At 34.7% G+C, this 11,590-nt stretch overlaps 1 pseudogene; it reads left to right on the plus strand.

Annotated features, from left to right (window-relative positions):
* Nucleotides 1–1,228: 1,228 nt before the first annotated feature.
* On the plus strand, nt 1,229–10,958 carry LOC133318950 (uncharacterized; annotated as a pseudogene).
* The last annotated feature ends 632 nt before the right edge of the window (nt 10,959–11,590 follow it).

Raw genomic sequence — 11,590 nt, forward strand, 5'->3', positions numbered from 1 at the left:
GGTCTGAGAGGAAGTAGCACTCGTACGAACTGAAGACGCCGGCAGTGATTAAGGCATTAGAGTATTTCAGGCATTATCTTGTGGTTGCACACTTCATTGTGGTTACTGACTGTAACGCGTTAAAACTTACCCAACGTAAGAAAGACTTGTTGCCAAGGGTGGCTCGGTGGTGGGTATACCTCCAAGAATTCGATTCTAACCTGGAATATAGAAAATGTTGTTTTTTGTCCCATGTAGATTATCTTAGCCGCAATCCGGTTAACTTATGTACCATTAAGAGACCGTTAAATTGGGCGCAAGTTGCTCAGGCTTCTGACGAGAAAACTCACTCTCTAAAACAAAAACTGGTGGATGGGCAGTTAAACCCCAGTCGTTATGACATCCTTTAAGTCAAGCTCTCACCTATTGGTGAAAATCATAATTTTTGTTGTTATATTCCAAAAGGCCATAGACTGTCTTATGTGTATTTTTCACGACGAAGATGATCATCAAGGGGTTGATAAAACTGTAGACTTGATAACAAAACACTTTTAGTTCCCAGCGTTGAGAACATTTGCAAAAAAAAAAAATACATTTCCCATTGTTTGGTTTGCCTTTCTCATAAAAAGGTAGCTCGTGCTCTGTCACGGCTCATTCATTCATGGGAGAAAACCAGACGTAGCATTTGAGGCAGTCCATATGGACACCTTGGGTCCCCTACCAGAAACTGACGGTCACCGTCATGTACTTATTATTATAGACGCGTTTTCAAAATTTTGTTTATTGTATCCCATGTTCCGACAAGACACTGACGAACTAAAGCAACACTTCACTACCATGGTGTCTCTCTTTGGAACTCCAAAATTAATTGTCACTGATCGGGGACGCATGTTTCAAAGCACTGATTTCCTTAATTGGGTCAAGGACTTGGCCAGCTGTTTTGTTGAGGTTACAGCTGATCCTAAACATAACAAAACGCAAGACAACTCAATATTCTGCCTTAAACCTGCTTATAGGTACTGAAGCTGCCACACCGCTCATACGTAGTTTGATACGAGACGTTACTGTTGAAGGCTCAAGTGGTAATCGAGAAGTCCTTCGTCAGATGAGTCGTCAGAGGGCATCTAAACTCCTTCGTGCCAACTAAGCTCGTCAAGATGCCTATGCTAACTAGAGACGTAAACCGGCTCACTCTTTTGAACTACATTCCTTAGTTTTTGTTAGCAAGGTGGCTCAGTCAACAAGGAAGATGGACTCATGTATGCGGGGACCATACCGGGTTATGAAGACACTATCACACTGCCGATATGAGCTGCAGATGTTAGCTGGCTCATACGGCAAATCGACTCGAGCAGCTGCGGAATATATGGTCCCGTGGAAGGGAGAATGGACTCCCGATGTGTGTTCTGCTTTCTTTGATGGTGAGGTATTTGCCTTATTCTAGCTGCAATTTTAACTAAAACCCCTTTTGACTTTTTATTGAAACTTAACCCCATTGTGTTTTCTATTTTAATATTGTTTTCACACAAATCTCTAAATGTATTGGAGTTAAAGCGAGGGGGCATGAGTTAATTGTAAGGATGTGAGCGTTTGTCTTGGAGTGTATTGGACACGCTGTATTAGAGGTTAGATCTCTCTGGGTCTGGGATAGCTGTCTTGGAGTGCATCGGACAGGCTATCCCAGAAGTGGCGCTGTGCCTGGGACAACCGTTTGCCTTTGAGTGCATCGGGCCCGGTTGTCCTAGAAGTGGTGTTGTGTCTGGGATAACCGATTGCCTTGGAGTGCATCGGGCCGGTTATCCCGGAGGGGACGCTTAGGTTGGGATAACCATTTGCCTTGGAGTGTATCGGGCCGGTTATCCCAAGAGGGACGTTGAGCCTGAGATAGCCGTTTGCCTTGGAGTGCATCGGGCCGGTTATCTCGGGAGGAGGCTGATTCTGGGATAATTGTTTATCTTGGAGTGCATCGGATACGTTATCCCGAGAATCTAGTCTCTTGGTTAGGAATTAATTTAGTATGTTCGGAAGCTTGACTTTGATAGTGAGTTGTCTATCGAGCTGTGGTTGTAAAAGATCATGAGTTTATTTATGGGATGTTGGTCGACCAACATTGCCTGTATCAGATGGTATGTTTTGGAACATGTTTTTATAATAACCTTCACACACACATCAAGTCATGCCTCAAGCAATTCCTTGTGGGTCTCTGACGAGGTGTGAGGGGGCGATCTTCCGACAAGTCCCGCCCCAAGTGGTTGGTTATTGGGATGTTTTACAACCACTTTGTGTGGGCTATGTTTGTTTAGCTCACTTTACATTGACGTTAACCATGATGTTACTGTTGAGTTAAATCAAAAATCGAAAAGATTTCTGCCGTTATATTTCTCAATTTCAGACGTAGACAATGAGGGAGAAGAGTTGTGTCATGACGCCAACTTGCCTCCGGAGGTTGACCTGCCTGTGGAGGGGACTGAGCCGCAACCAAGCCCGTCTGGAATGTCAAGACATTCAAAACTGAATACGTCTAGTGCGAATGAAAAGAATTTCCTGCCCTTGGTGCCAATACTACGTTTTGGACGTCAAGAAAGTTAAACAGAAAGGAGCCCGGGGACGTGCTCATGTCAGGAGAGGCCGTGTAGGAATATGAGAGGGTAGGAGAGAATCAATGTAGGAACATGAGAGGGTAGGAGAGACTCAAACGACATATAAGCAGTTGTCAGAGGACATCAGGGCTCTTTTTCGTTCGTAACGCGCGTTGGTGTGATAGTTTAGTCGTTAGTAGATTTTAGAAGTGTGTTTAAATCTTTCGATTGTGTTATATTCGGATTTCATTTAACGATTAGTTTAAATCAAGATAGTTGAAAGTTATTCATTTAGAATTGTTTTTATTTTTGTGTAAATTTAATAAATTAGCGGTGGAATTGTATCGAATGTTATTTTTTAAAAAAGTCAATTCTTACCTTGTTTCTAAGAATATTATAATACAATTATTATTTACATTATTATATTTTCAAATCGAAGTATATATACATATTATCCTTTAAATGTTTTAATCCGTCCCAAGTAAGTAAACAATAAAATTCTGACATGTTACTATTAATTATGTGCAATTAAGGGGAATTCAGATGGACGACAGAATCTAAGGGAATTTAGTTTCATAAAGTGAGGGAAGGCAAACCTCATTACCACGTAACCATATCTTTTATGGTTTACTATCGCTTTCAATTTTAAAATATACATTTTAATAACGTTGATATCTTATTTAATATTCATAGACAAAATTGTTTTTGTCTGCTGTTTTAATTTTTATATAAATTAGTGGTCAAGGAAAAAAAATTATTGAAATTTAATTATAATAGCGAAGGATGTTTTTGAGCCATTTGAAATAGAATTTGAAAAAGTAATAATAATGAGAACAACTTTATTAAGAAAGTTGGGGTTAGGAACGTAGTCAGTCGAACCTGATAACCCATTTCCTATTCATCGAACAAAATCTCTTTAATAGTTACTTCTAGGCGAACTTCAGAAACGTCTGAATTAAGTTTCTTCATTCCCAGCTTTAAGTTAAGACGAAGACAAAGAAAAAAGCAACAAAAGTTTAGTTAATCAAATAACTTCATACGCAATTTACAACGAAGGAAACCATAGAAAAGATAACTAAATTTATATATGATTTTAGTTTGTTGAATATTATTGGAGTGTATTAGGTTTCGCTGTTTGTTGTCTAAACCTCACACAAAAGTGAGTTTCAATCTGTAGGAGATGCCTCGTTGGTTTTCACATCAATTATGTTTATAATATTTGTATAAAATATAAAATTTTATTAGGTAATAAGTAGTGTGAGTAAATAGGTTAAATATAAATAGATTTGAATTGTTACTATAGTAAGAATAAACAACACCTTATATATTACTTATATCCATCTTATTTAAATTAATTTTATTTGTGTTCATGTCAAACCTTTTTAGACTATTGTAAAAGTAATGATTAGAGTCTTAAATGACTCTCCCAACTTCGTATTAGTTATATAATAAGAACATTAATTATTTTTATGTGAGTTTTCACCATGGACCGTATTTTGATACTAATTTAATTTTTAAATATGAATAAGACCTTTGACTTTTCTATAGTTCTGAAGTATACTTTTAAATAATTTGAATGGTCTCAACATATAGCATATTCAGCTGTAAATATGGTATGAATTAAATGAATAAAAATTTTACAAAATTTGTTTCTTCTTCATTGGGACTTCAATGACAATATTTCTAAAGTACATAGTATATGCTTAAAGGCCCGATTCATAGAGGCTTGGACAAACTGTAGTGTAGTCTTTATTCGCTAATGGTTTTGACGAAAGTAAAGACCGAAATGTCATGTACATCAAGATGTAATACTAGTTCAACGCTTTCATTGTTTATTAAGACATTACATGTATAAAGATGCAACAATCATTATCACAATATTTTGTTCTTTAAAATGATTATCAGATATGTTGAAATGGCAGTGGAACACGAACCCTAGTATAATAATATATTAAGTAAACTCTCTAGTCGCCATCGATGACAAAACGCTGGTTTCATCGTAGTCACCATAACGATTCCTTGGTATGAATGAGGTCTGGAGACTAAGGTAACAATATTAAAAAATTATAGCGCATCCATTGGAGTGATCTGTTTTATGCATGTATGTAAATTACGGTATGTTACAGCAAACTCGAAATTTGTTGCACTTTTTTCCTATTCACCTCTTCTTTAAAGAAACCTTACTTAATGTGTTACACTATTCTTTGTATACAATATATATATATATATAAAAATAAGTTAAACTAAATGTAAGAAAAAATAAATTGAAGTAGTCTCAATTAATAAATTTAAATACTAGAATATGTAGCTGTTTCAGTTTTTCCAGTTTATTTTTTTAAGCAGCTGAATAATTATGAGTACACTTTTCATTTATGGAGATCCAACACTCTATGGCTTTTTCAAATGGCACATGAAATACTTTTTTTACTTTTAGTAAATCTTCGAAATATTAACCATAAAAAGTAGCTGTTATTTGTTTTTTAAAAGTTCACTTCAATTTTGATTCAATCATCCCTATCGATATTGTCCGGGTCTTTGCGTAATGGGTAATGAAATCCTGGTAAATGGGCTTGTATTTCTGGTTTTCGGCGTTATTTGTAACATTCATTAATTAAAAAGAAAAATCAATACGTCACTGTGTGAGCTTAATGTTTAAACATTAATATATATAAATGTAAAAAAGTACAAGCAAAACTAAATTGAAATTGCATCATTATTTGTCTAAACGAACTGAATGATACATAGAAACATATATTTAGTATCGAATAAGAAAGTTGTTTTATCAATGACGAACATATTACGTCCACCTTATTGTTTAGTACCTACGAATTACGGAAGATATATACTTTGCTCATACAAAGTTAGGTAGGATTTCATATTCCTATTATGTGTGCAAAATTATTTCTTCATTCTCATATTCAATTATAAATGAAGATAAGACATAAGATAGCATCGTGAAAAATTGCAAGAATATCGTAATTTTTAATAAAACACAATTATTTCATCAAGAAATCTAGTCTTATCACAAACTTTGATTTTTTATTAATAATTTAGGTATTAAATATTCAATAAAATATTTAAAAAGTATATATTAAAGTAAAGTTATTTAAAATCTTTTTATAAATTCATCGAAACCTACAGAATAAATTCGAGACAAGTATTGACAGATTGTCTTCCAACCCGATAACACACGATGGCTAAAACTCTACGCTCAATTTATCGCTGGAAATTGTGAGCAGGTTACATCCTTAAAATAAATAATCCTTTGTGAGTATGATATTAAATATAAAGACCTGTTTATTTCTTAATGGTTCTTACTAAAAAAAATAGTTTTTAATGTAAGTAGCGTATTCCAATTTTTGGATTGTATATTAGGTAGTTTTTAAAAGTGATCAGTTCCCTGTAACTATTTAACTTGTTCCCTGCCACTAATTTCAAATAAAAATATCGCAGTTTTTTAACATCAATTTAGGTACATTGTTTGAGAACTTTCAGTTGTGTAATCAGCTACACAAATTGTAAAAAAATTCTTATAATAATTATTATTAATAGGATTAAAGCGTTTTTTTTTTCTGGATTTGATTAAACTCCTCAACAAAAGGAAGGATCGTGGAAGTATTCTTTTTAAAATTATATTTTTTGGATCTGTTATATATGTATCAGAATGTTCCTCAATGTTATATGTTTTTTTAATTGAAAATATTACTAAGTATTTGTTTTATAGTATCCCCAACTTCTTAAAATATTGTTTAGATTTTTAAAGCAACATCTGATGTTGTTTTGATAATAAGAACGAAGAATAAAGGTCTGCGATGTGAGTTTTATTCAAAAGATATATCAAGAACTAACTGACACCCGCGTTTTCGTTCTCGTTCTTTTATAACAATTACATGTTTGCATGAAAACACATCACTGAACAAAGAATGCTTATAAAAATCATAGCATTTTTAAAAATGTACCGTTTCATTTTAAATCAGAGTAACGCAATATTTTTCTTTTCTCATTTATATACTATACAAAACTAATTTGTCTAAGACATAATAATTTAATTTAATTCAAATATATCAATCAATATTGCAGTTCTACAATCCCAGCTATAACATGTAATATTTTATTTCATAATTTTTACAAAATTAGACAATAAAAAAAAAATTGTTAAGAAATTTTCATGTAAAATGTTTTTGGACGCTTGTTTTAATATTCACAGCAAGATTGAAGTAGCAATATGAAAATTATCAAAATGGGATTTGCAGTTATAGCACGTTATTCGTATGGGCTTGGAACAAAGCACATGAATCATGTAACGTATTAAAGCGCTAGTTAGCGTTTCTGAAATAGAAATGTTAGAGAGAATGAAACCAAAACTCGACTATTTTATATAATACATTATACTGGTTATTTTAAATATAAATTGATTGTTAATTATTGTTTATCATTAACTTAAAAAAGTTAAATTATACACAAACTATGACTCATCTATGATGGTTTTGTATTCACTGAGGTATGATTTATTGCGCGTACAAAAACCTTTGCATTTACGTACAAAAACAACTATGACAAAATCGTGTTTATCAATTAGTGTTAAATCAAATCTAAAATACTACAAACGCTTAAAATTAGTGAATGGTAAAACAAAAAATTCAATTATAAGCTTTGTATGGTTTTTAAAAAAGATCATCAAACCTCCCAACTCATTGTATATCATTAGTGTTGTTATTTAGATAAAAATATGATATTAATTAATATTCACGTAAGATACCCTAGCATTCTTACTTTTATCTTACTATCTACTGCATATATTTTTTTTACAGTACAGTCTCGGCAAGAAAGGCAGATATTAAAAACGGTGAATAGCTCAAGTACCGGATATTAATGGCTATGGAGCATTTTAGTAGAGCACGGCTAAAATTTAAAGAAAGTAAAAAGCGAAAAAAATATATCTTTGTCGTTTATTTTATTCTGATTTAATATTGTACTCGTATTTTCCTTGAGTGTATCTACGCAAAATGTAATCGTGTCTTGCTTTACCAAATTGAAATTTACCGAAGACTGATTCCACAAACAGAAACCTGGAGGAAAACTCAAAGTTAATAAACACACAAAAACTTAAAGTTAATAAGAACACGCAAATCATGAAATGAGTATTTAAATATAGGTTCCCATTAGATTCTGAGCTCTTAACGCGCATGGAAGCCAATTAAACTTACACCTGGGTGGCAAGTCTTGGGCATTGTTAAACCTACTCTCCCTGCAACGCGATGGACCCGTCAAAAACACAGTCATATAGTATTACACAATTATAAAAATTTAATTTGTGCAATATCTGTATCTAAATGAGCAAATTTCTTACATTGAAATCATATTTGAGTATTCAAAAATTTTTGGAAATGTTCTTTTCCCTCACGAAACCAATTTTGAATCTAACGTTCAAGTTAGAAAATAAAATTGATTTTAGTCAGTTGAGACTGCCAAGTGTCAGCATTTGGAACATGAGACACCTTGGAAGCAAGTGAAGTACTTGCAATTGCACGACAATTCTTACAAAACAGAAAAGATAGTACTTTATCTGTAAATTTTTAGGAATGGCCAGGGAACAAGATTTTTTTTTTCAATTTACAAAAGTAATATTGCATGATCTCTCAGAAGTCCAGATGTAATACTAACATTACATTCATAAAATGATATTTATTGCTACGTATCAATGACTCCTTATTTGAAGAACCCCACCACTTTGGATAACGTAAAATTTTTGCAGTATATCCTATAAAAGTAATGCTGAGCTAGTCATATATTTTTTTTAATATAATATATGTCGGCGCAACGACATTTAAAAAACCATTATAAAGGGTAGTTGTTTCATATGTATAGTTGTTTCATATGTATTTCACTTTAGAGGGTAGATGTGACATAAACAATGTCAAGGTGTTAGTAATAACTTTAACAAAATTATTTGTTTTATAGATCGTCGTAGGATTTGTATTGAAGGAAAGTAAATGGCAATTCGTATCGTGATTTGTAATATGTAAAGATAAGTTATTTTGTGAGTTTTAGTAAAACACAAACTTAAACAGTAACCATTTTGTAATCAATGTTATTCAATTATGATTTCTTTAAATTTTAAATGGCAATATAAAGTTTAGTTGGTTTAATAATTGATTACGAAAACATTTTGTAATAATTACTGTTTATTTGAATTATTACGAATAATCTTTGTAAGTTATTATTTAAAATTAAGAGTAAATGTAATGACTCCACGAAAACCATTTATATTCGGAGACATCTGTGGCGAGGACACAGTGGTGTGAGAGCTATCCAGGAGAAATTACTAAGTGTTAGTTAAAGTTGAAAATAAAGTGGTGTGAGTAAGTGGGAGTGCTTTATTGGTGAAAATGGATAACCTGATAGGTGGAAATAGTGTTATGTGACGATAACATCGCTGACGTCACAGCTCATAATAATCAACTTGGACATGGCTCTTCGACATCAGAAGTGGGATTACCTACTTCTACTCGTCCATCTGACAATACTGGAGACTCTGGCAGTAGTACGGACAACAAAACATTTTCGACACTATTTATACGGTCGAAAGTTTAAAATTGTAATGCTTTGAAAGCATCCAAACATAAAAAGGATTTACTTCCGTGAATTCATAGATGTAGAAACCCATCTAATGAAATATCTGTCAATATGATAAGCAAAGACATGGAATGGTTACAAATAGAACGAAGACTCGATGATTTACTTCGTCCTTTAATAAGATAGCATGAGCAGCGACCACGCAGCCGCAAAATATACACTAAGAGAAGGTGTCCTAAAGAAAATTTTAACAGATCCTGTGCTTGGCCAACATGAAGTCATTGTCGTTCCTATCATCATTTCAGGGGAGTATAGTAAATTCATTTAAATGAAACTAATATTTTTCGGATATACGCGTGCTTTAATTTTGTTAAAATTACAGGCTCCCGACGTTTCGGTTACTTTTGAGCAACCGTGATCACGGGCAGACGAGATTTAATAAATTCATTTCACACCGCATTACATCACCCAGGATGGGAGAGAACTCTTCAAAAAATAAAAGACATATGTTTTTGATAAAATGAGTACTTTAATCGGAAGATTTGTTGAAAATTTTATAATTTGCAGAACATCAAAAAACTCGTCAGGTAGCAACAAGTACGACTTCATCCAATCCAGAAACCCACGGCAGCATTTCAAGTAGTACATATGGACATTACCTGGAAATTAGGAACTAGGAGTAGTGAAGGATCAGTCTCTCAGCCTTGAAAAGATTAGTACAACTTTTTGGAATACCAGTTCAGATCATGATTGATGGATGTCGAGAGTTTCTTGGTGAATTCAAAGTTTATTGTAACCGATTTGGGAGCAACATACATTCAATCGCACCAGGAAAAAGCCGAGCTAAAGGACAGCTTGAAAGTATCATGAGCACTTTAAAAAATGCTCTAACTATTATAAAAATTACACTACCGAAAACTGGCAGACTGCTCTTGAAGCATTGCAACTCTCGTTTAATTGCACGCCTCATAGAGTTACTGGAGTTACACCTCTAACTCTTCTCACTCGTCGGCAGCATTGTGTGCCATCGGAACTATTAAGGTTAATTGATTTTGAGAATGAATTTATAAATTTTGATGTATTGGAGGAATATGTGCAACAGAAAATGTTGGCTTCGGCGGAATATGATAAACAGAGTTTTGAAAAAAAGTAAGGGTAAGCTACGTTCATTTAAAAGAGGTGACTATGCACTAATCAAAACGAATCCTCGTAAACAAACTTCTTTGGATTTGAAAAATACTGAACAATACGAAATATACAAAATATTGGAACATGATCGTTACATGCTAAAACGTGTAACCGGTAGAGGCCGGCCGCGTAAGTTAGCTCATGATCAATTACGTCCAGCACCAAATCCAGCAGCAGCAGGAACCGTGTCGGCGGATCAGATTGATGATCCTCCACATTGGACTGTCGGTCCATTAAATGTTGAAGCTTCGGAAAATTTAGAAGTTGAATCCAATGAACGATCAATAAACTTGGTCCAACATTCATTGCTTAGTAAAGTATCAATTTATTGACAATTGTCTTTATCAAAAGATCTCTCAAGTTGAGGAACTTGACATGAGGTCAATAAAAAAAAAAAAATAATAATAATTTTAGAACCTGTACTAAAATATTACCTTTCTTCCAATCTTTTAGAGCCTCTGTGGACCACGGACAAAAGTCCTAGACCACAGCATCGACCTACCTCAATCCCTTAGAGCCCCTGTGGACCACGGCGTACAAGACCGCCCAGACCACAGCAACATCATAAAATCAATATCCTCTGTGGACCACGGACAAAAGTCCCAGACCACAGCATCGACCTACCTCAATCCCTTAGAGCCCCTGTGGACCACCGCGTACGAGACCGCCCAGACCACAGCAACATCATAAAATCAATATCCTCTGTGGACCACGGCGTACGAGACCGCCCAGACCACAGCATCGACCTACCTTAATCCCTTAGAGCCCCTGTGGACCACGGCGTACGAGACCGCCCAGACCACAGCAACATCATAAAATCAATATCCTCTGTGGACCACGGACAAAAGTCCCAGACCACAGCAACATCATAAAATCAATATCCTCTGTGGACCACGGCGTACGAGACCGCCCAGACCACAGCAACATCATAAAATCAATATCCTCTGTGGACCACGGCGTACGAGACCGCCCAGACCACAGCATCGACCTACCTCAATCCCTTAGAGCCCCTGTGGACCACGGCGTACAAGACCGCCCAGACCACAGCAACAAACCCACTTCAATAAAAGTAAGCAAAGATGCGTGGAGCATTTTGCAGTAAAAAAAAAAAAGCACAAACACATGTTCAGAGAATCCAAGTGATCTCTTTAATACAGCGTATGTTGATACGTTGATATATCACAACAAAGTAAAACTGGTGCAGGGCACGCACCAGGCCGCAGAATGGCCGTGTCGGCGCAACGACATTTAAAAAACCATTATAAAGG

This window comes from Danaus plexippus, chromosome 10 (assembly GCF_018135715.1).
Source record: "Danaus plexippus chromosome 10, MEX_DaPlex, whole genome shotgun sequence".
Classification (NCBI taxonomy): domain Eukaryota; kingdom Metazoa; phylum Arthropoda; class Insecta; order Lepidoptera; family Nymphalidae; genus Danaus; species Danaus plexippus.